Source organism: Heloderma suspectum, chromosome 2, assembly GCF_057233095.1.
Source record: "Heloderma suspectum isolate Gila_16-S chromosome 2, 16-S_ref, whole genome shotgun sequence".
Classification (NCBI taxonomy): domain Eukaryota; kingdom Metazoa; phylum Chordata; class Lepidosauria; order Squamata; family Helodermatidae; genus Heloderma; species Heloderma suspectum.
In genome coordinates, this window is record NC_139459.1 from 183,625,604 (window position 1) to 183,647,603 (window position 22,000).

A 22,000-nucleotide genomic window follows, 5' to 3' on the forward strand; every position below is an offset into this window, starting at 1 on the left:
TAAAAATAAAGAGAAGAGTGCATCTGAGCGTAGGAAGAGAATTCCCAGTCCCACAATGGTAAACTTGCCAAGCTGCAAGCCACTTGAATTTTATCTGCTTGATGAAAAATATGGATCTTTAAATCCTGGAAATCAATATCTTTGAATGACAAGAATTAGGGCCAGCTGACATGTTATACTTCCCATAAGCTTGTCACCAAACACAGGCTCCTGATGAGCAATTCTCCAGGTGCTGGTGGTGACTCTCAACATGACAATGATCCTCTACCATATATATAGTTTATACTAATAGCAAACTCATTCTCTGAATGTACACCCTTATGTAGCCAAAACAGCACTATCCATGCACAAGAGGGAGGTATCAGCTGGGTTGGGGAAGGTTTGCAGAAGTACAAAACATTTTAGGGGAAAATACCATACTGGGTGAAAAAAAACCACCCACAGCCTCATGAAGATTGAGCATACTCAGCAGCCACAGAATGTTGGCTGATGGGGTGGGGGAGGAATGGAGTACCTTCAAAGAGGGCATGGCTGGCTGGAATCTTGAACAGGAGCACGCCACACTGCAACAGATCCCACTTATTATTACTATAGTCAGCACTTCTAAAGCTGCATTCCTATGTATACTTACTTGAGAACAAGCCCCATGTTGAATTGAGTGGGGATTACTTCTGAGTAAGCATGCATAGCATTGGTTTGGACATCTTATACCCAGGGAATGGATGCTTTGCCGTGGGGTGGCACGTTTTTTTCAGTGGAATCTCTGTGGCAAGTGTAAAGTACACTAGACTTTAAAAATACAGTTCAGTTACTCATATTTTTTGTCAATTTTGTATTATTTGATTGTGTCTTATTGCTTATACCCTCCTTTAGGATTATTTTATAATGAAAAGCACATAAGAACTTTCTTAAATAAATAATACATTAAATAAATAAATATAGACCAACACAGCATTTTCTGCCTAGAAAAATAATCAGGTTTTCTTGCATAGCATAACCATAGTCACAGCAGTCTGCAAGTAACTCCTCGTACAGTAACAGGCAGTCCACCTATGGCTGAAAGCCATGCCATCTCACCTAAGTCCAGCTTTCTGCAGCATGGAGATCAGGATTGCCAACCGCCTGTTAACATCTGCAGCTCAAGCTGCTCTTAAAGATACAGGAGCAAGGGGTTGGTTAACAAGTTGGCAACCCTTCTACTAGGACACAATGGGCTTTTATCAAGCTTTAAGTAATATTCATTTCTTTGTTAGCATAACACAGATTTAAACAAACACCCCCCTGCCACCTCTTGTAATGGTTGACATAATGCAAGTTATTCCAAAGTGTGTATTTCATTCAGTCAGATCTGCAATATGCGGACAAAGGTATGACTTTGTTGCTTGCCTCATTGGAAGTATATTTGTGGTAGGCTCTGAACTGGCAAAAAGCTCATGAAAAGCTGAAGTGTGTGCCTGTGGTAAACACTGCTGTGGAGTGGTGTGAACCTTCACCAAAAATAACCCACAGGGCTTGTCATAAAAAGAGCCAGTGTGCTTTGCCCATGTTTGGGCATGGATGCTAAAAATGTCCCCTATCAATAAACCAGCAGCAAAGCCATCCCATTCTTTTGCACAGAACTAAATAGATTCTTACCCCACTGAATTTAAACAGGGAAGCTATTCTGCAAAGGCATAGAAATAACTGCAACGGTTGCCGAGTGCAGCAGGTTTTTATAGGACATCAATCCCATTGTGGTTTGTGCCTCCTATTTTTATCTTTCCTTTCAGCCTGTCATTAGGACATTCCCATATTATCCACTATGTTGTTCTGGCAAGGCGATACCCAGCTCCAAATTCTGCAATAAGCAAGCTTCTCAGCCCGCTCACCTTGGTCACTTCCTGATCTGTGCTGCGAGAGAGAAGGGCTAAAATAAAATGCCTTCATAACTTGGTTTGTGGAAATATACATTGCACAGCTATCACATCTTCTGAAAATGTCTGCAAGGATTTGATTTTTTTTTTTTTAGCGTTTCCACTACCAGGCTGGACAGTTCTCATTACAGAGGATAACTTGGAAGAACTGAAAAGAACCAAAATATGCATATGGCAGTGGGGGTGGTTTGGAAGTACCCTGGCAGAAAAAGATGTGGCAGCCCTACAAAGACACTTTCTTAGGTACTCAAACCCTGGTTGTGCTGCTTCTGTTTTCCTTTCCTAGCAAGGTTTTGTTCCTAGACACAAAACGCCAGCTTGTTTAAAACAATGTTTTGGGCACTGTTGAAAAATAAGGTTGCAACTTTTCACCTCAGTGCTATAATTGAGTCTTTAACAGGCTCTTTTAACTACAACCCCTGCAAACTAGTATCTCCTTTAAACATATGCCAAAAGTATGTGTGTTTGGTGCCACAAATATCTCAAATATATACCGCCCTTTCCATCAACCAGCAGCAACAAAAGCGGCACACAAGTGAGGCTGGCTGTGGGAGACTTATTATGGTTATGGTGCCTAAAGTTGGATGAATAATTCAGTTTACCTATTTCCTTCATCATGTATTACTCCTGTAATGAGGGAGTGTGGTGATGGGCACCAACTGAAGATAGGGACAAAATGGGCAGGAAATGTCATTTAATAGGTCATAAATACAGGTGGAGAAAGGTCATAAGTACAGTGCATGCTGGCTAGAGAATGCTGGGAGTTGTCGGACTTTTTTCTGTCTAAACATGCGTAGGACTGCACCCTGAACCATTCAATATTGCTGGCAGTTGAAGAGAAAAATTGGAGCCATGTGACTTCAGTTGGTTGCTGTTGACTGGACATCAGCAACCAGCAGTTGGTTGGTTGATACAACAGCTTTTGAGAGGATATATTATAGAACAGCAGAAGTAGTCTTTTGGGGCAGTCGGGAGTCTATTTGAACAGTAGTTTCCTTAAAGCTCTACAACAATTCTTGATTCTCCCCAGATGTTACCAATTGTTCCCTGTAGGGGTCAGTCCAGGGTAACCTCTATTTACTGCTCTAGAAACTTTTTTTAAGAATAGTGTGGTCTTGGCTGCCCCAGGAACAGAAATCACTAGTTATGGTAGTGCCTGTGGGGTACCTGAAAACAGAAGTGCCATCTTACTTAAGGTTTTAAGCTGTCCTTCCATGTGTGTAATGTACGTAGATGCAAAGGAAGGAAGACAAGGGTACTGTACCTTGAACTGTTGGGTAGGAGAAGGAATTTTGGCTACTGCCATTTTTCCTCATTCCTGAAGCAGTATGCCATAAAAGCTGCGTATCTGCCGAAAATCCATTTTCTACGCAGCTATGAAATGTACCAAGAGCCTGGTCCTCCGTTACATTTGGTGTTCCCCTATCACTAGACAGCTTCTAGGGGCCAAATAAACTGGCAGGACCTGCTGGCACCAATGTGTGCCTTGGGTGGGAGCTCCCAGCCTGCTCACCTGCCTCCTCAGGCTCGCAACAGCGGGCCGTTGGGAAGGCACTATTTTCAAGTTCCCACAATGCCCCAGGGCATTCTATGGCAGGCCATTGTGGGAACATCAAGCTGTCAGGTGGCTTGCAAGCATCTGCAGCAAGTGGTGGTGGTGGTGTTGCTGCTGCAGGTGTTCCCCCATGCTGCTGTCAATTGGCACTGCTAGTAAGTCCCCTTAGTGGGGAACCTGCAAGCATCAGAGGGGGGCTGCTGGAAGGCACTTTTATGGGCTCCTGAAGACCAGCCTTATCTATAAATCCAACAATTTGCCTACTAGAAGAGGGAAATTGCCTGTTCACTGACATTTCCCACAGGCCACAGCAAACATATATTGTGTGGATAAGACATAAGTTTAATTTATGTAAAGACTTGTGCCTTGAAGCCCTGGTTCACCCTGATTAAGCAGATTCATTGTGTAAGCAGGCTTCTGAGTGCATAATACTGGCTGGATCAACAACTACAGACATAAATATGATGTGCATCCAAACGTGCATCTGAGTGGACGGATACTGTCTACCTGCACTGGGAGGGACCATAGCTCAGTGGTAGAGCACCTGCTTTGCATGCAGAAAGTCCCAGGTTCGATCTCCAGGTAGGGCTAGGAAAGAATCCTGCCTGAAACCCTGGACAGCTATTGCTGCCAGTCAGTGTAAACAATACTGAGCTAGATGGACCAATGGCCTGACGCAGTATAATGCAGCTTCCTGTGTTCCACTGCACCGCTTTTCAGTGGCATTCATATGGGCATCCAAATCCACACATTCTTCCCCTCCTTCTATTGCTTTTCTTATAGCAAACTGTTGATTGTAAGTTACTCGGAGTGGGGATCTGTATTTTCTCTATAAAGCACCATGCACATTAATAGCACTAAGAATACACACAACTATCAGGTGTGTCACATGTCATGTTGATCCGCCCTTAGCTACTAAGTGGCTGCTCCTGCCCAATAATTCTTACAGCTTCCTGGACATTTGATAGCGCTTGTAAAAAAATTTAGTCTTTCACTGGCTTTGTTACACTTCCCAATCCTAGTATAGAAAGCAAATACCCCTTAGACAAACCAGTACAGTGAATATTATATTTAGAAAATACAGAAACGTATTTAGGAAACACAGAAATTCTTTCCCAAGGAGAATTTGACAGAAATATTAATCTGAAGGAGGGCTTTTATGCCCTGAATGAATGGTGTTGTTTTTGTTGTTTTAAATGATGGTTCAGAAATGATGAGTGTATTGTAATTTATTATATTTTGGAACAATAAATTACATGATACGGAACAATAATTTGCCTTAACAGGAATATTATAACATTGTTGTTCCGTCGTTAAATTGTGTCCAACTCTTCGTGACCCCATGGACCATAGCACACCAGGCCTTCCTGTCCTCCGCTCTCTCCCGGAGCGTGCTCAAGTCCATATTCATTGCATCGGTGATGCTATCTAGCCATCTCATCCTCTGCCGTCCCCTTCTCCTTTTGCCTTCAGTCTTTCCCAGCATCAGGGTCTTTTCCAGTGACTTTTCTCTTCGCATTAGGTGGCCAAAATATTGGAGCTTCAGCTTCAGTATCTGTCCTTCCAAGGAGCACTCAGGGTTGATTTCCTTTAGGATGGACTGATTTGACCTCCTTGCAGTCCAGGGGACTCGTAAGAGTCTTCTCCAGCACCACAGTTCGAAGGCATCAATTGTTTGGCGCTCAGCCTTCCTTATAGTCCAGCTCTCACAGCCATACATTACTACTGAGAAAACCATAGCTTTGATTATATGGACCTTTGTCGGCAAGGTGATGTCTCTGCTTCTTACTATGCTGTCTACGTTTGCCATAGCTTTCCTCCCAAGGAGCATGCGTCTTTTAATTTCATGGCTACAGTCACCGTCTGCGGTGATCTTGGAGCCCAAGAAAATAAAATCTGTCACTGCTTCCATTTCTTCCCCTTCTATATGCCAGGAAGTGATGGGGCCAGATGCCATGATCTTAGTTTTTTTAATGTTGTGTTTCAAACTAGCTTTTGCACTCTCCACTTTCACCCTCAACAAGAGGCTCTAGATCCTCTTCACTTTCTGCCATTAGGGTGGTATTGTCTGCGTATCTGAGGTTGTTGATAATTCTCCCGGCAATCTTAATTCCGACCTGTGATTCATCCAACCTGGCGTTTCTCATGATGTACTCTGCATATAAGTTAAATAAACAGGGCGACAATATACAGCCTTGTCGTACTCCTTAAGGTATAATTGTTTTTATTATTCATAATAATAAGAGTGGTAATAGAAGGAAATTTGTCATATATTGATTGGACATATAATGGGGATGCTTATATATGTGATATTTGTTTATTTTTTATTCTCTTCAAAACGTTATGTATTATATATGTATTGTTTATAAATGAGTAATAAATGCATTCTTAAAACAACAAAATACATCATATAAACAATGTGAAAACAGAAGCAGTGACATTTTTCACGGCAATAAAACCTCTGGGCATTGCTGAACAGAGTCTGAACTTTGTGATCAGAGAATGTAAAGCTTGAAACCAGGAGCTGGAGTAGGATCAGATACGAAAAAAGCAAAGGACCCATAAATCATGAGACTCCTTAGTAAAAAACATAATGCTTTTGGAGTTAGCCTTAACAATTTGGAGGGTATGGGGGAACTGATTTTTGGACAATGTATGTGTTTTGGGAGTGCAGATAGCATCTCTTTTAAAATATTTAGCTTTTTGTTTTTTAGAATTTTGTATTTCTAAATATCTGTGTAGATTTTTTTAAAAAAAATCTAAACTCCAACATAAATTCTGCCACATGATCCTACAGCTCCAAGCTGCTGTGGGAAAATGCATCAGCCTCAGACCTTTGCCCCTTCTTAAGAAAGATGAAAGCAGAACTAAAGGAATGTGTTTCCCAGCTCCTCCTTCCCTTGGGTCTGCTCTGAGCTCTCACACACCTTGGGAACCTTGGGGAATTTATGCACATCTGGATGTACAGGATATATGAATGACAAAAGCAATGAAACATTGAAGATGCTTAAATCCACAAGATGTTTCCTTTCCTCTGCACCCTCCAAGGTAGTTGGACATCACCTGCACAGTGATTTGCAACTAATTTGTGGGATGGGCTATGCTCCGTGGGTTGGACCCACCACACAGCTGAGCCAAGTGGAGTCTGGAGCAGATGCAGCGTGACTGGGAATGTAGTTCTATTTCTGATTTTTTGAAAGTTCTACATTTCTTCAACAGCAATATTGTTACTAGGCAGAGCTTCATTTGAGTTGGGGCCTCGCAGGAGTCAGTCCTGGAATTTCTTTTGTTTCTAGAGGACTTCGGTATATGTTTCTGATTTCAGCATGAATGTCAAAAACACATAGTACAATTTTTTACATAGGATCTGTGCTATGTTACGACACTGGAGGCAAAAATCACTATGCAATAGAAACATTAAATAAAGGAAAACTAAAGGTGTAAAACTAATATAGGAATGTGCTTATTGCAGTATGTCCAGTGAAGTGCTTTATTAAAACCAGAATTAAAAAGCTTATTCCAGAAGCTTCTTTTTTTTTTCAAGTGGTCCAGGACCCTTGACTCTAATAATTTGACATCCATTTTGCTTTCTGCACTATTTGGCATTTACATAGCATATTTTATGCCCGTTTCCCATCTTAATTTGGTAAATGTGAAAATTATTTTTATTTTTCCTTCTTGCTAACATCTGGGTCAAAATTGAAAGTGTGTGTGAGATTTAATTACTATTAAAATTCATATGTAGCATCATTATTGACTTATCTGAATTTCTGAGAGAACAAAAAGAAATCTGTGCAGGTCTGCTTTCAGTGCCAGAGCTTTGCCCTGGTACATGCAATGTAATAATAAGAGCATGTGCAGAGTGCCTCTCTCAAAACCACCCATTTATATCTGACGTAAAGGCATAACTACCAGACAGGCTTGTATTGTAGCATTTGTCATCCCACACTGGTCATGATTTAAAGATACAATTTCTACCTGGGCTTCTAGTAGGGTTGCCAGCTTTTCAGCCAGCCACTGTATCTGTGCCTTTAAAAGCAACTTGATGTGCAGATATTAGCAAGTGCTAGTGTTGATCCACGTGTTGTGAAAAGCTTCACCAGCTGATTTGTGCACATCAGGCTGTTATAAAGGCACAAGAGCATTCTTTTTCTGGTCAGTTGGCAACCCTAGCTGTTAGCCTCTCTGTCTCCCACTTTATGACTGTAGCGCCAACTCAGAAATTTGTGGCCCAGGTGCATGGGGCTTAGGTACTCCAGACAGCAAAACTGGAAAAAAGATCTGCTCATTACTAATAATTAAAAGTACAGACAAGCAAAGATGTTGAAGAGCATTATATCTGACACAGGGGTCCAGGTGCAAAGCTGTTAGATTTTTCAAACCATCCTCCTTGATACACACCTGAAAGAGGCAAGAAAGTGCAAGTTTAAACCTGCTTGGCTTTAGGTAAGGTTGTCAACCAACTAAATAAATTTTAGTTGATTAATAAACTAGGGTTTAACTGACTGAGCAATTAAATTTAGTCTTCTCAAAATATAGATGGTACATTTCTGGGATACAGGAGGAAGTGTCATTTACAATTTAATAAGCAAAGCTATAATTATCTGTTAGAAAGAAAGCCCACCTCTCATATTTTCTTTTTCACTCTCTCGTACATCCCACCCCAGAACCAAAATAGCCTCAGAAAATAGTGTGTCCTTAATTTGCAGCACAGCCATTTAAAATCTGTCGTCTCAGAGAGGCCCTCCAGTGTGTCCCAATGTCCCCAGAAATGCACTTAGTTAGGACCAGCGAGGGAGGGGGCCTTTTCTGTGGGAGCGTTCAACACAATAGTAAACAAAAACTCATGGCTTAATAAACCACAATGGGAATGAGCCACATGTTACTGCATGCAGCCCATTTGCTCTCCCTTCATGCAAGCGATTAAGGGAGCAATCCTGTGGCCGCTAGACAGTGGCTAGACGGCCATAGGATATGCTGTTTTCTGGGAACCGACCTCCCACCACTTCCACACTGCCTCGGAGGCAGCGTGGAACAGCCCCATCCACACTCGCAACAGGAGCATGGAGTACACACACACTAAACAAACTGGAGGGGAAAGTTCCCATAAAATGTCCTCGTGGTACTTTTATTAGTCCTACGAGCAAAGTGCCCTTCACTTTGTATGTTTGGAGGGACATCTGACATAATGGCTGGGTTCACACAACATGACAACCCAAACTCAACCCATACTCAGGTTGAGTATGAGTTGAGTGTGGGTTGTCGTTGAACCATGGGTTGTTGTGTTGTGTGAACCTAGCTGCACTAACAAACCATGGTTTATTAACTGCAAACAACCCAAGAAAAGAACCCATGGTTTGTTTGTTTATTTCTATACCGCCCAATAGCCAAAGCTCTTTGGGCGGTTTGTTGTTGGGTTGTGTACTGTGGCTTGTTGACGGTTAACAAACCATGGTTTGTTACAACTAGGTTCACACAACACAACAACCTGTGTTTCAACAACAACCCACAGTTCAATGACAACCAATACTCGACCTATATTCAGCCTTGAATATGGGTTGAATGTGAGTTGCCATATTGTGTGAACTAGGTCATTGTAAGGATATCTGGGAGGTTAAATACTCTGCACACAGAGACACCTCCCTGCAGATTCCCAGTCAACAGGGGCTAGCCAGGCCCTCCTGTATTAGGGACAGAGGGCAATGTCCCTTGTATGGCTTTACTTTTGCCATAGAAGTGAATGGCAACCATTCACTTATAACAGAGGAATGAAATGGGTATATTGAGGACACCGTTGTGGAGGGGGCCTAACTTCACTCTGGTTACTTGGTTATGTTGCCAAACAACCCTCATCCTATCTACCTCTCTCTCTCTCTCTCTCTCTCTCACACACACACACACACACACACACCGCCCTGCAAACTTGCTTCATCTGCACAGCCTTATGCTAGGTTTTATTTCCTGTCACTCTAGAATGTGACAACAAAATTTTGTAAACTTACTTTTATAGAGATTAGGAAGAGAGGGATAAAGTCACCTTTGTACTCTTGAGCGCCATCTATCAGCTCCGTGTTTGCTAGTCAAGATGTCGCCCATTAATTCACAGCAATTTGTTTCACTGTTCATTTGTTGTCTTTTAAAACTTGCCCAGTCTGGCATGGGAGACCACAGCCTCAGACATAGGCATTCTTGTCCAGGGTCCAATCCCCCAGTCTCCTCCTCCCCTTCGTCTAAGTAGGAGGTGCTGCTGGTTTTTTGGTTGCTTGCTGGGATTTTCAACCCCAGAATCCTGCAATACACACTGCTTGTTTCTTGAGCTCATTTGAACTTACTCTTTCTGGTGCAAACATTAAATCTTTTCTTTCTTCTGACAAGCTGAAAAAGGGGATGAAATGGAGAGAAAGAGAGTATTTAAAGGATCGTTGTGGCAATGTATTTATTATTTGTATTATGTATTTATTTACTTTTAAGATTTTGCCCAAGTCTGTCATGAAAATAACCTGTTAAGAAAAATGACATTTTCTTACAGAAAAGGCAGGGGGAGGGGAGAGGAATAGAGACTTTGTATATGTACAGAAGTGGCTGCTGTCTCTCTCCCACACCCACTCCCACCTCCTCGGTGGCAGGCAAATAACTGGAAAGTTAATCAAGCATGGGAGGGCGGGACATACATACAGCTGTTTCTTTAAGGAAAGCTAGCAAGAAAGCATTACGGGCCAAGTTTGGAATTTGACAGTGACAATGGAAGAAATGACATCAAACAGGGCTTCTCTCTTTAGAACAAAAATGCCCGTTGACTCCGTGATGGGATCCTGATACTGCTTTCAATAGGAGCTCTTCTGGATAACATGATACTGTGTTGGGATGGTGACCAGATGCACGGAAGAAAAGGGCTCCTCCTGTGCAATTACTAGGGTGGCTACTTACACATTGCCAAAAAAGAGGAAACGCTTCATCAAAAAGATGGCACCAATTTGCATAATATTTGCATATGCTAATTATATGCACATTTAGAAATAATAACTATAATTTAAATAGAAATATAAAACATCTCACCCTAGTGGGGAAGACAGACTGTGACCAGGTGACTTGTGTGTCTTGCTCAGTCTGCTGTCCAGATGTTAAGTGTTGATGGGCAGCTTCAGGGCCCTTCCCTGCTCTTCGTTCTTATGGTTCTTGATCTTTAAACCGGACTTGGACTTGACAGCCCTTCAAACAGAGGACCCCTTCAGAAAGAGGATTATGCCCTGACAGCTCTTCAAAGACTGACCTCCCTGTAACGTAGGACACATGGCCACTCTAGCCTTTAACAGGAAGGTAGGAGAGAATTTCAGCAGGTGCTAAACGTTTATGTTCACTTCTGCATGACAAGTTGCACCTTCCAAAATCCCCTTTTCTACACAACAGTTAACAACATAGCAATCCCTGTCCTCCTTTGGTGCTATCATCCTACTATACAGCTACCTCTCGTGCAGCTGTCCTTTTATTGGTGCAAACCATTCCTCAGCATCCTTCTGAGGGAGAAGTGACACAGTGAGGCCCGCTGAGCTGGGACCAACTGCCATTTGGCTCCACCCTCCTAGAACCGTTTCCCTCGGTGACCATTCCATCTGGTCATTATAACAATTATGTAAGGTTATGTAAGATTATTGGTACTGGAATTTGCTTACTTTCCCCTTCTCCCCCCTTCCCCTTTTCTATTGTATCTATTAGATTATATGACCGTATTTTAAATTATCATCTGGCTTGAGTGCAGTGGCTGAAAGGTGGCATGCAAAGTCATAAATAAATAAATAGCCCCCTAAACTGAATGACTATAGTTCCTAATATAGCCTCCAACTGAAGTAATCTAGTTCCTAATTGTTCCCTGTGTTTTCTTTCAACCCACAAATCCTGGTGCAAAAACGGCTAGTTTCAGAGCTCATTTTAAATTACTCTCCCTGTTGCAAACATGAGATCTTTCACTTCTGAACTTTTCACAACTCTCTGTCTCCCCCGCTAGCAACAACCCGTCAACAACCATACCTCAAGATGGATGAAGATGTCTCTTTGTGAGGCTTAGCGTCAGGGCCAGAATATTTCCTTTCCTGAGGCAAAGACTAAGATAACCCCCTCCCAGTTCCACATACCGGAGCCAACTGAACTGGTAGTTACATTTTACTTCAACATTGGTGACTTGACAACCTCCTCCACCACACCTGAGTGCAGCAGACTAGCTTAGGGGGCACAATGGTAGGGAAGATGTAACACACACACAGCTCTGTCCTTCAGCTCCTCACTCCCTGCCTCTTCCCTGAGGAGGCTGCTTCATTCTGCCTAATGGTAGGGCCAGCCCTGCATGTTGGCATTAAACTTATGGTTAACTTTCAAGTAAACATGCTTAGGTGTGCAAACCTTATTTTTGATTTCCAGTTTATGATTCACATTTGTATGTGAAAAGTGACTTTGCTTCAAGTAACCACAGGGATCCAGCAATGGGAGGGGGCTGACATTTAGGACAGCCAGCAACTTGTATGGGGGGTGGCATGTGCCCCCCTTCTTCTCTGACAGCACCAATGGTCATACAACACATGGTGACTGTTTTGCGTGCATCGGTCATGAATCAGGGATAGAGGGATGGAGGAGAATTTTGCTTCAATTCGGTTTTGATAAGAATTTACAAAAATTCACAAACTGCTCCGGGACAAAAATAACTTGAGATGTAAAACAAACGGCAAAGCTCTGAGTGCTTTGCTCTTAGATGTCTGGGTTTGAAACCCTGTGTATTCAACCATATTAGTGCTGGGGTTGCCACCTCTTTTTTTCTGACAAGCTCCTCATCTTTAACAGCTATATGGCAGGCAGGTACATCATGGTCCTGTACATGCTGGGAATAGCTGTACCTATTGAATTTGGCTGGTGCAGATAGGTGGGAATTTCATTTTTGATAAGAACTCATCAAGATTTGTAAAGTTCTTCATATTTGGGAGAGAAAGAAAGAGCGTACAAAAATTTGAATGTAGGAGAAAGCAGACCTGACAGATTCACCCACATTAACAGAGGATGTTTCCAAACAGGGGCGTTGCTAGGCCTGGGACCATGGGGCCCTGGCTGCAAATCTGTTTCCCAGGTTTCGGATCTATTCTGAAACCCTGGGAGTTCATTGGTGAGCATTCATTGGTGCCAATGGAAGGCGTGTTTGTTTCCCCATCTTAATTGCCATGCAGGGGGTATTTCAAGGTGGATTGCAGTGGGGGAGAGAGGAGTTAACTCCCCACATGCTGCAATACCTCCCCACCCCACCCCCAAAATCTTCCCCTGCATGGCAATTAAGCTTAGAAAAAAACTTTTTCCATTGGTTTGGGAAACCACTGACTCAGGGTGAAAAATAATTGAAGAATTTATTTTATTTTGAGATGATTTAGATGAGAAATTAATTGACTGGCTTTGTTTCCTGTCATATTTAAATAAATCCTAGTAATTATTTCTAAATTTACATATATAGCTATACATTTGCATATGCAGATTTTTTTCAGATTTGTATCCTATAGGCCTGGGCCCCGAATCTTTTAAGTGTCTAGCAATGTCCCTGCTTCAAGATGAGGATTTTATCACACCATCGCTTTGCTTCATTCACAGAATTTTATGGAGCATCCAGACATCACCATCTTCCATTTACAGCTCTCCTATGTTTTCCCACCACTCCTTCCGTCTTTTTCCTTACTGCATAAAATCAGCTAAGCGGGGTGCGGGGAGAGACAGAATTGCTACACAATGCCTTCTGATTGGTAGTAATAGGAAGCATCCGGAGAATCAGCCTTGAGATCTTTTCATGGAACTCCTCCAGCATGGTGGAGGCTATTTGCTTTGCTTTTCTCCCACTGTCCCATCCAGGTTGGAGTAATAATAAACTCTTGTGCTGATTTCAGAGTGGCATACACAGGGGGCAGGAAACAGGCCGTCTGGCCGGCTGACTGCCTGGAGTGTTCTGGCAGGCGCCTCAGCTTCCGTGGGCTCATTTTGGAAGATAAAGCTGCATTAGAGGAGTGTGTAAAACAGGCACATGAGCTCCAGTAGGGAGGCGAAAATCCCATAAATATTAACGAGCACTGGATCCCAATAAAATGAGATTTGGACCTCAATGCTTAACCATCCACAGGAGGAGGGGCCAGAGCTGGTATCTGGGGTGGGGGGCAGACCTCCTTCTCCATGACAGATCCATGAGCAGATGATGTTTCTTATTTCTGTTACTGGGCCATGTACAAATAAGTTTGCTAATTTTTCTGCTGATCTCTGTAGCTGTGCCTTTAACAGAATTAAATATACAGGAATTAGCAAGATGTGAAAAACATCACTGACTGATTTTTGCATGTCAAGCTATTATTAAAGTCACAAGAGCAGGCCAAGCTGTTTTTTCCTGGTCAACTGGCAACTGCTGTAATGTTTAGGTTCAAAAAGCATTGAGAAAAAGTTTGAAATTTATTGGAATAAAAGATTCCTAAAGGAAAATTCCAAACTGAAAATACTGTCAATTTTGTCATTTGTATTAACTTTTCTTCCTTTTTGATTCTTCTTCTTATCCTTTTCAAGAGACTGGTGATAGCACTCTCTTTTTAGCCCTTAATATTATATTCTCCTTAATGAATTTTGAATGTATTTGTTCTTTTTTTGTTGTACTTGTCAAATCAATGCTTTGTAAACTCTTTTTTACATTTATACAATAGAAGGCAGAGGAGGAGAAGGTGGATCAGGGCTTGAAAATAAAGGCTAATTTGGGGGCGAGGGGAAATGTTGTGACCTCCATATAGTCTGCTGCATGTGTAGGAAGGCCTCAGTCTCTTGCACCTAATACAATGGGCTTGGACATGCCAAAGAACCAACCAGGAGACAGGTGTGGAGGCCACCTGCAGTCTGAAGTGGCACAGTCTATTTATCTCTTCAGGACTCTGCCACCTCATTCCACTTCATTCTGCTGCATGTGTAAATTGAGCATGTGGCTGTGCCTTTCACTGCTGGACTACAGTTGCCTTGGCACTACGGAAATTAGGGGAAACCACTGCTATTGGCCAGGCAACTGGGAGGTGGCACTTAGATGGCACCCCTTCTCTCATAGGAAGAGCATAGAATCATAGAATAGTAGGGTTCGAAGGGGCCTATAAGACTATCGAGCCCAGCCCCCGCTCAATGCAGGAATCCAGGTCAAAGCATCCCTGACAGATGGCTGTCCTGTCCAGCATCATGGGCAAAGGGAAGACTAGCCTGGTCCCAACCATGGGCCAGAGAAGGATCAGTTGCAGGGGACGTGCTTTCCATCTCCCTTCCAAATGGTCTCTGCTTCAACTGCCAATTCCCCGGGATAGCAGAAATTAGGGGAAGAAAAGCATTCTGGCCTTTGCCACCAGCCAGAGGGCCACTTGCTGGACATGGGCGTATGGGGTTTTTTGTATTGTTTTAGTGTGTTGTAAGCTGCCTTGAAGATAACTTTACTGAAATGCAGGGTATAAATCTTTGAAATTTAGAACATATAAATAACAACAGACTCCATCCACGACTGTTTCCTCTGCGTCCAGCTGCGTGTAGTTTCTTCATCTCTTGGCAAGCGATCCTGTTGCCACAGACTGGCACAGGAGGGGCTGCAGTATGGTATCTCCCACATGACTCAGGGCATCTTTCACAGTATCCTGGCAGGGTTGGAGGCAGGAAATGAGAAAAGGGGCTAAACATCAGGGAGCAGAGCATGGTGCTCAGCGAGTGACACTAATTAGTCAAGGATGGGGGGTTCTTGGGCAAGACACTCTCAGTCGGCCCCTTCTTCAGCCGGCTTATCTACCTCCTCTTTGTCTTTGCTGCCAGCTGCTGCTGCTGTTCTTCGCCCTCCTTGCCATTGTTGCCTGCTTGCTTATCAGGGAGAGAGTGAGTAGGTGAGCGAGTAAATGAGAAGGTAGCTCCTTTTGCTGTCCACTCACCTGCTCCCTCTGGGCCAAATGAAAGGGCAGCTGAGCCAGGAGGCAGCAATGCCAAGAGGGTGGCCACTTATGCAGTGCCCCACACACACACACAACAAACCATCACCAAAAAAGAGGTCAAAAGATGACCCTTATTTGCCTAATATTTGCATATGCTAATTTATATGTCTAGATGCCCATTTAGAAAAAAATACTATAATTTAAATAGAAATACAGGACATCTCACCATAGTGGGGAAAACGCAGCAGGTGACCTGTGTACCTGCTCGGTTACCTGTTGCCTGGGTGCTAACTGTTGATGGGTAACTTCAAGGGCCCTGCACGCCTTCCTTTCTAATGGTTCTTTATCTTTAAACAGGCTTTGGACTGGAGAGCCCTTCAAATAGAGGAACCTTCAAATTGAGGATTGTCCTCTGACAGCTCTCCAAAATAGACAACTGTCCTCTGTAAAGTAGGACACCTGGCCACCCTAAATTATGTCTAAAGGTTCCCCTAAATTATGTCTCAGCAGGTGCCCCTTCATTCCAAGCCTTGATGCTCACCCTGGAAGTGGGAGCACAGTGGTGGTTGAAATTAATGTTATCCTGTGTCAGCCACCTTGATTTTGAGTTGTAGTCCAACTCACCTCGAGGGCACCAGGTTGGGGAAGGCTGCTGTATAAGGATCATACCAGACCACTGAAATTTACTGATGCATTCTCTCCTGATCTCCCAAAAGGCAACATCAACTAGTCTAGACAAAATCCAATGTGCAACATATATTTGATTGATAGGTAGAGAAACTGGGGCGGGGGGATTAAACTTTTCATCGAGTACAAAACTGTCTCCTCTCCCCCGCTGACTGAAGCGATGCGATGTCCAAAATGACATGTCCAATTAACCTCAGACTTTCCCAAAAATATTTCCTCTGGCCTAATGGGCAGGCATGAGAAATTTCTGGCAGAAAGGATCCTTGTCAGAGAAAGCACAGTTCTAAAGGAAAACGTCTCAGGGTCTCAAAGGACCAAGCCACTCCCACAGCTCTGCAAATAACCACTCAGAGCCACTTGGCTCTCCAAGAAACCCCGTTCCAATGGGACTTCAGCAGTGGAATGGAATGTGCCTCTGGATCAACAGTGTGCTCTCACTTCTGAGCAAGGAGCATGAAATGAGGAAATGAAAAGGAGAAATAACATGCCTCCTTTACTGGTCCTCGCTGGTGGGACCAAAGTTTCCACTTGCTCCTAGTTTGTTGCTCCATTACTGCAAGCAAGAACCGGTGTGTTTGTTTAGATCAAGTAATTCCTCAGAAATGCAGCCCATAGTCAACATCTTGTACGGCAAGCAGTTTCCAAGCCTTCCATAAACTCTTTTTTTAAAGGATCTGGGCATGTCTTCACATTCTATTTTATAAATTGATTTATTCTGTGTTGCATTCCAGCTCTTGTTGAAAGCAAAGGGGATCTCTACACCTCAAGTTTATTGGGCATTCATAGTTGCTCACTCACTGAATTGTGCAGGTCCATTACATGACATCGTCGTTGTCCAGTCATTATTCCGCTATTTCCTCCCACCTATCCCATGTTTTCCTCAAACGGAAAAAATGGGGTATTTTTCCAGATACACACATGTCCTCCCTGTGTATTTCTCCCCTAGTGTGAATGAAGTGCTGAGTGTAGTTGTTGGGAGCGTGGTCATGATGTCGGAGGTGGTGACAAAGGTCTGATGGGCGTTCAGCCTTCCCGCGCTCCTCTCCATTTTCAGCCTGCCTGTTCAAAACAGAGTGGCTGAGCGGCAGAGCAGCAGAGAGGCAGCAAGCGGGGGTGGCAGAGCAGAGGAGCAGCAGAGGGTCTGAGTGGCAGGGACTGGCCAAAAGCATAGAAGAGGGAGGCGGGGCCCGGGGAGATCAGTGGGGGGGCTGTCCGCGTGTCAGTCCCCATCCACCAGTAATGTGCAAGGGGAGGGAAAGGGGCAGGAGGCCAGGAGCAAGTATCGCTGAACCTGGAACGTGTGTAATGCCTCTTCACAGAAATGTAACGCTATGGGAATGGCCATCTGCAGAGAAGGAAGCATGTGTAAATGGAATCAGGTGTGATCCTGCATTTAAAACGGAATTGGAAAGCCCTGTTTCAAATGCAGGATTTTAGGCTGGTGTAGAAATCCCCAAAGATTTGATAACTGATTTGGCACACCTCCAGAACAGGCTGTGTTCTGGTTCAAGCTACTGTGCTGACTTGCAAAAGAGGGTGGGGTAAGTCAATTGGTCTAATTTGTTGCACAACCACTCCCTATGGAAGAAGACCCATTGAATGCAATGGGGATGTAACCAGACATAGGACCAAGATTCACGTGTCAGCCATAACCCTCGAGTTCAATGATGCATGCATGAAATAAAAATAAGTATAACCTTTCATGGTAAGTGTATATCATACTGTAAATTTATAATTTCAGTAGTCTGTTGCTTTCCAGCCCTTTAAGAGGACAGAATAACAAAGCCCTAAAATGGCCTTCCCCATCTGGGTTCTCTTCAGATGTTTTGGACTTCAGCTCCTATCAGCCCCAGTCAGCATGGCCAATGGTCAGGAATGCTGGGAGTTGTGGCTCGAAACATCTGGAGGGCATCAAGTTGGGGAAGCCTGCCCTAGACAAACCCAAATTCTGTAAAGAAATCCTCCAACATGTTCATGGTCCATTCTGATTAATACCAAGTAGTGTCTCATATGGGGCAGGGGTTGGTTGGTTAAGGGGTGGTTTAGGGTCAAGGATGGGATGACAGAGATCTGTGATTGGAATTCCCATCTCTATAAAATTTGTCAAAGAGCAGCCATGGACTATGACACTGGGGTTTGGGCAGATATACCGTTTCCACAGGTCATTTTCTGGATGAAAATTCACATACACACACACACACACACACACAAACTGCTATTTGCTCCATTATGGAAAATGTACATGTACTACACGGTATGTTTTCCATATGGGGGAAATAGCTTTAAATGCAGTACAGGGAAGTAAAGTGGGGAAGGGTTTGTCCCCTTCCTCTAACTCCTGTTTTATATGTGAACAGGGTAACTACAGTCAGGGCCAGAAATATTGGAACAAGGATAACTGTTTTGGCAGTTGGCCTCTGTACACCACCACATTGCAGTTGAAAGGAAACACACCCAGATGGGAGCGACGTCAGGACTTTCAGCTGTAATTCAAGGGCTTTAACAAAAGTGGGGCACTAACCATTCAGGAAGGGCAGCCAGTGGCATGCACACACACACATCGTTGGGGGCTCATAAGTCATGGAACAAACCAATGTCATTTCAAACTTAAGGATCACCTTTAATACCTGGATAAAATCCTTTGCAGTCAATGACTGCCTGAAGTCTGGAAGCCATGGACATGGCCAAATGCTGAGTGTCCTCCCTCGAGATGCTTTGCCAGGCCTTGACTGCAGCTGCCTTCAGCTGCTGCTTGTTTGTGGGTCTTTCTGCCTTCAGTCTTGTCTTCAGTAAGTGAAAAGCATGCTCTATTGGGTTGAGATCAGGTGACTGACTTGGCCATTGAAGAACATCCACTTCTTTGCCTTGAGAAACCCTTGGGGAGCTTTTGCTATATGTTTGGGGTCATTATCCATCTGCAATATGAAGCGGCGTCCTATCCGTTTGGCAGCATTCAGCTGAATCTGAGCAGACAGTATAGCCCTAGACACTTCAGAATTCATCCTGCTGCTTTTATCAGCACTCAGGTCATCAATAAACACCAGTGACCCAGTTCCATTGGCAACCATACATGCCCATGCCATAACACTGCCTCCACCATGTTTGACAGATGATGTGGTATGCTTTCGATCATGAGCTGTTCCTTTCCTTCTCCATACTTTTCTCTTCCCATCACTCTGGTACAAGTTAATCTTGGTTTCATCAGTCCAAAGAATCTTATTCCAGAACTGGGCAGGCTTTTTTAGGTGTTTGCTGGCAAAGGCTAATCCGGCCTTTCTGTTCTTGAGCGTTCCCAGTGGTTTGCACCTTGTTGTGAAGCCTCTGTATTTACATTCATAAAGCCGTCTCTTGACTATAGATGTTGACAATGACATGCCTACCTCCTCAAGAGCGTTCTTGACCTGGCTAGATAGTGTGAAAGGGTTCCTCTTCACCATGAGCAGAATTCTGCAGTCATCCACTTTAGTTGTCTTCTATGGTCTTCCAGGCCTTTTGCTGTTGCTGAACTTGCCAGTTAATTCCTTCTTTTTCAGGATGTTCCAAACTGTTGTGTTGGCCACTCCCGAGGTTTTTGCTATGTCCCTGATGGGTTTATTTTGTTTCCTCAGCCTAATGATGGCCTCCTTCACTCACAGGGACACCTCTTTGGACCTCATGTTGGGAGTTCCAGTGAACAGCTACCAAATGCAAATGTAACACTCAGAACCACCTCCAGGCCCTTTATCTGCTTGATTAGTCATGGGGTGCCCAGGAAACAGGCCACTCCTGGCCATGCAGCAGCTTGTCAGCCATTCGTTCCATTACTTATGAGCCACCAACGATGGGGGGGGGGGTGTATGCCACTGGCTGTACTTCCTGAATGGTTAGTGCCCCACTTTTGTCAAACCCCCTGAATTACAGCTGAAAGTCCTGACTTCGCTCCCATCTGGGTGTGTTTCCTTTCTACTTCAGTGTGGTGGTGTACAGAGGCCAACTGCCAAAACAGTTATCCTTGTTCCAATATTTCTGGCCCTGACTCTGTATGGATTAAATACATGTGGAAGCCCCACTCAGTCTACTCTGGCCCTAGGCAGTGGAGGCTGGTGGCTCTGATTTCGGTGGGGCCATGAGTCCATTCTCGGTTTCAGTCAGAACCAGCCAGAACTAAAGGAGCTATGCAAGGTGCTGAACCCTAGCCCCAAGGTGGGGTTCAGCACCTTGGGCAGCTCCTTCAGAGTTCTGGCTGTTTCTGACTGAAACCTGAAATGGATGCACAGCCCCAGCAAAATCAGAGCCACCAGCCTCCACTGGCCCTAGGGAAATGATTTTAACCCACCTTTGATTGTGGAGCCCCTGTAACATATAGTGAAATCCTGCAGAACTCCAACACCCTCTCACAGGCACTTTCATTCCTGAGGATAGGGGGTGACTGGCCAGGGCAAAAGGGGAGAGTGCTGTGCCTGAACTGGGAGGCTGTAACATTTCACAGAATCTTTGGAGGGTGCTCATGGAACCCTACTGGGCCGCGGTGACTTAGTGGTTAAGACGCTGAACTGCAGACCAGAAGGTCGGCAGGACAGCAGTTCGAGACCCGAGTGCCGCGTGACGGAGTGAGCTCCCGTCTTCAGTCCCAGCTCCTGCCAACCTAGCAGTTCGAAAGCAAGAAATTGCAAGTAGATAAATAGGTACCGCCTCAGCGGGAAAGGTAGCAGCGTTCTGTGCACCTCGGTGTTCAGTCATGCCAGCCACATGACCATGGAAGCATCTTCGGACAGCGCTGGCTCTTCGGCTTAGAAATGGAGATGAGCACCACACCCTAGAGTCGGACACGACTGGTTGGGGACACCTTTACCTTTACATGGAACCCATGGGTTCCATGGGAGTTTGGTTAAAAAGCCGCAGGGAAAGGGACAAAGACTTGCCATACTTAACGGACTTGGAAGCACAGGAACAAGACTAAATGCATGAATGGAATAAGCAACACCCAGCACAACTACATACCAAAACACAACTGATTGGCACTGCGAGGCTCGGGGAAGCAGAAACACATTGCCCAAGGTCTGGGGCGAAACAACATGAACCAGTTCCTGCTCATTTTACAAGGACTCTCATAAGAACATACAGGAAGAGCCGTGCTGGATCAGACCAAAGGCCTTTCTATCCCAGCACTCTGTTCCCAAAGTGGCCAACCAGATGCCCCAATAGGAAGCCCAGAAGCAAGCAGGACATGAGCGCAAATAGCACCCTCCTGCTCATGTTCCCCAGCAACCGGGATTGAGAGGCATGCTGCCTCTAACAGTGGAGGTAGCACATAGCCATCATGACTAGTAACCATTGATAGCCTTATCCTCCATGAATTTGTCTAACCCCCTTTTAAAACCACCCAAGTTGCTGGCCATCATTACATACTGTGGCTTAGAGAATTTCCTGTCTCTAAGCCATGTTTCCATACACATTCCCACTCTTGGGGATGCATTTTGCCATAAATAACTTTGTGGAGATCTTGTGGAGATCCGTATGGGCATTTAAATTTCTTTCCTCAAGGACCAGATGCTTCCCTCTCCCCACACATTTCCCGCTGACTTTTTCTGACCTTGAATAAGCGATTGGGTTGTTCCTTTGTCAGTTGCATTGATGGATGTCTATGGGGAAGAAACAGAGAGGTCATGTAGTCAGCAAGGGGTGGAGGTTTTTATCTGTGAGCCTCAGCCTGCAGGGGAAAAGCACCAAAGCAACAGAACCAGACCTTGCTCTCACTTTCCCCTTCCATTCTGATTTACTGGGGGGACTGCTATGCACTGGAGGGTTTACTTGCCCATACAATACATTTCAGGCTTCCCCTTGCAGGTAATCTAGATACAACCTAATTTACTGTGATGTCCTGCCCTGGAGCAACAGAAAGGTGATCGTGACATAGTCAA